The sequence below is a fragment of the Hyla sarda genome, chromosome 3 (assembly GCF_029499605.1).
Source record: "Hyla sarda isolate aHylSar1 chromosome 3, aHylSar1.hap1, whole genome shotgun sequence".
NCBI lineage: Eukaryota > Metazoa > Chordata > Amphibia > Anura > Hylidae > Hyla > Hyla sarda.
Genome location: NC_079191.1, coordinates 266,570,024 through 266,574,401, shown reverse-complemented (window position 1 = coordinate 266,574,401; position 4,378 = coordinate 266,570,024).

The following is a 4,378-nucleotide window of genomic DNA, read 5'->3' as shown; positions in this document are numbered from 1 at the left end:
TTTGGGAGAGCTGGTATATATACCTCTATAGTGTAGTGTAGTGTAGTGTTTTTAGGGTACATTCACACTGGCGGGTTACGGTGATTTTCTGCTAGGAGTTTGTGCTGCGGCGAAAAATTTGCCGCAGCTCAAACTTGAAACAGGAAACTCACTGTAAACTCGCCCGGGTGAATTTACATTCACATGGGGGGTAAAACCTCCAGCTGTTTCAAAACTACAACTCCCAGCATGTACTGACAGACCGTGCATTCTGGGAGTTGTACTTTTGCAACAGCTGGAGGCGCACTGGTTGGAAAACCTTCAGTTAGGTTCTGTTACCTAACTCAGTATTTTCCAACCAGTGTGCCTCCAGCTGTTGCAAAACTACAACTCCCAGCATGTACTGATCGCCGAAGGGCAATACTGGAAGATGTAGTTATGCAACAGCTGGAGGTACGCAACTACAACTCCCAGCATGCCGAGACAACTGTTTGTTGTTTGGGCATCCTGGGATTTGGAGTTTTGCAACATCTGGAGGGCTACAGTTTAGAGACCACTGCACAGTGATCTCGAAACTGTAGCCCTCCAGCTGTTGCAAAACTACAAATCCCAGCATGCCCAAACAGCTGTCTAGGAATGCTGGGAGCTGTAGTTTTGCAAAATCTGGAGGGCTACAGTTTAGAGACCACTGTATAGTGGTCTCAAACTGTAGCGCTCCAGATGTTGCTAGGCAATTCACCGGCTTCCTTAGGATCCAGGGAGCCGCACCGCCGTCCTCTGCTGCTGCCGATCACCGACGCCGCTGATGGGTAAGTGGACCTTGGGCGCCTGTCCTCCTCGGTTCCCTGTTCTGACCAGCTTACAGTGGGTGGGCAGAACGGGGAAAACAAAAATTAATCCCCCCCGCCCCCGATCTGCTATTGGTTGTCACCTCTAGATGACCAATAGCAGGGATGGGAGGGGTGGCACCCCTGCCACCTCACTCCTATCCCTTCAGGAGGATTGTGGGTGTCTTGGACAACCCCGATCCCCCTTATTTTCCGGGTTACCATAGACGCATATGACTCAGAATTGCACAAATCGCCGGTGTCTGATGACCCCCCTGGGCATTTGCGCGGGGTGCCTGGTGATCGATATCAGAAGTCAACCCGGTCTGATCCCCTCCCGGTAGGCAGTGGGGACTGAAATTCCCACGGACGTACATGTACATTATGGGTCCTTAACTACCAGGGTCCCATGATGTACCGGTACGGCATGGGTCCTTAACAGGTTAAAGAACATTTTAGGGTTAGTTTTATTCTCCTTGGCAATGAGTCTTTCTGTATCCCCTTTTGCAGCCTTTAACTGTTATTTACATACAGTATTCTACATTTTTCTCTATAGCTTTTTAATATTTCTTCACTGTCGCCCTGTTTTAGTAGTTTAAATGCTTTATTTTTGTCATATATTGCCCCTTAACATTTTTATTCATCCATATTGGTTTTCTTTTATTTCTGACCCTTTTATTCCCATAAGGTATATACCACCTCTTACAGTGAGAATGTGAAATTGTTTTAAAAGTCTCCCTGTTTCTGACTCAAGTCCTTCTGTCCCTCTTTTTTAGGGAATAGATTTGATTTATTGAACTTTCCACATTGCTCCAGCTGTCAGGCTCCTAAGTACATATTATTCCATCATCTGGTGTGGTTTGGATCTTAATGCGTACCCGTCAGATCCAACAAAAAAACATTTTTTTTAATATATCACTCAGTACCTAATCCTGACCATGTACATCTAATTTTTATGTGTCCATCACCTTTATTGTTTTTTTTTTTATTACACTTTTAATATAGCTCACTAGTCGGAATTCCTCTCAAAGGGAGGGGGTGTGGCCTCACTGTGCAGGTCTCCGCCCCCTCCCTCAGTATGCTGTCTGCTCACATCTCCCCTAGCATTTGCAAAACTACAACTCCCAGCTTGTCCTCACTGACAGTAGCGGGACACAAGCTGACAGAGGGAGGATTTTTCCTCCAGCTATGAGCACTGTGCTCACAGCTGTCAATCAAGGAAGTGTGTCCATGACATAGGTGATGACGCATGGACACAGCAGGACTAGTATGTGTCCAAGCAGGCAGGGGGGCAGTTGTTTGACTGGCTTTTTCAGTATGAAATACAGAAAATTTTCTAATGAAAGCAATTCCAAAACCTATTGGTTTTGCATGCTTTACAACATATCAAAAGTTTTTTTTAATCTGACAGTGCTCATATTTAGATGAATTGTGTGAACATATTCAAAATAAAAATTACTGAGGCACATAGAGATACATTAAACAATAAAACTTTGGGAGGTATGATTCTACCTAAAGGTGAGCTCAATGAAAAGATAATAAAAACCAAACTCCATAGGAGGAAAGAATCGCCAGAACACTGAGACCTCATTTCATACAAGTGAGAAGAAAGATGGCGCAGTTTTGTATATAACTGTGTTGTATGAGAAGTTCTAACTTAATATTGAGTAATATAGCCGGCACTTGTTTTTTTCTCTAGTGTCATCTTACAAAGGGAACGTCATGGATATTAGGACATAGCTCCAAATGTACTAGTATTATAGATATGGTGCAACTGAAGACATTCTAGACACATTTCCCTTCTTTATAACAGCTCAGTGCTGTCCTATGCAAATGTTTAGCAAGAAAATGTATGTATATATATATATATATATATATATATATGGTATACGTTAATTGTACACTTTATTGCTTTATTGTGCATTAGACAATTTTTTTTGTGTAGCCAAGTGTTATACATTTTTGCCGTAAAATATAGCCAAAACCAGTGTTTCCCAAACAGGGTGCCTCTGGCTGTTGCAAAACTACAGCTCCCAGCATGCCTAACAGCCAGAGTTGTTGATGTGCAACAGCTGGGGAACACTGGTTGGAAAACACTGGTCTAGACAGAACCAAAACTGTCCGGCTGTCCGGGCATGCTGGGAGTTGTAGTTTTGCAACAGCTGGAGGGCTACAGTTTGGAGATCACTGTGTAGTGGTCTCTAAACTGTGGCCCTCTAGATCTTGCAAAACTACAACTCCTAGCATGCACACACAGCAGTTGGCTGTCTGGGCATGCTGGGATTTGTAGTTTTGCAACATCTGGGGAAGATTTATCAAAACCTGTGCGGAGGAAACGTTGACCGTTTGTTTCATTTTTCAGAGGCATTTATGCATATGAAAGAAGCGATCTGATTGGTTGCTATGGGCAACTGCTCCGCTTTTACCTTTGCACAGGTTTTGATAAATTTCCCCCACTGTTTGGAAAACATTTTCCAGCTGTAAGAAAGGGTTAAAAAAAAACCTGACACTAAAAAATAAAATAAAAAAAAACACTGTACCACCTCCGCAAAATGAGGGCGGGAAATGGTGGTGTTGCCCATAGCAACCATGGCCTTGCAGTCTTCTAAGTAGCCCCTCCCTTTTGAATTATAAATAGGGGTCAGTGGCATTGCCCTACGCAGGGCAAAGCGGCGGTGAGTGGTATCAAGACGCTGCCGGACTACAAGTCCCAGAATGGATAAAGGCAGCATCATCTGAGACCTGTAGTTCCAGTAGTTTCAGGCAGTGGAAATGTAGCGCCGTGTACTCCTATAAATAAACGCGGCTCTGGTGTAAACAGTGCTCTATTCATAACTGTACATCATCCCTGCTCTCCCCTCTGTTTATATGAAGGGAATCTCCCACCACCACCCAGGACACTGTTTCCCAACCAGGGTGCCTCCAGCTGTTGCAAAACTACAACTCCCAGCATGCCCGGACAGCCTTCGGCTGTCCGGGCATGCTGGGAGTTGTAGTTTTGCAACAGCTGGAGGCACCCTGGTTGGAAACACTGCCCCAGGATTATGCCATAAACCAGTGCCACCCGAATCCAGGACGCTCATAATCCCCTTATATCACTCCAGTTAACCCCCTGCACACTGCAGGATAGCAGATCTGTATCTGTGCGGCCGCGGATTAGGGAGATGATGTGCAGAGCCCAGTGACCCCTTCTAATAACAAATAGTGAGAGATAAGCCGGGGCAGAGCTGTAGGTGGCCTCTACCTCCAGCAGCACACAGATAAGACATGGCCGGGTGCATATCGTGACAGATGACAGCACAGAGAGCAAGAATCGTCTTCAGGAAAACCCCACGACTCCTGGGACTCCAATAATAAACTGGCAGAAAATACAAAATATTATACAATGAAACTCTATTTCTATGAATTACTCTAATGGTGATGACCATATTAATGATAATAATATTGCCAGAAATACTAGTTTGTAGTGTATTTTTAGCATTCTGCTAATATCACTAGTTGTTATCTGTATTAATATTATTAGTAGTAGGAAATATTATTAGTAATTGTAGATAAAATCAGTATTAATATTA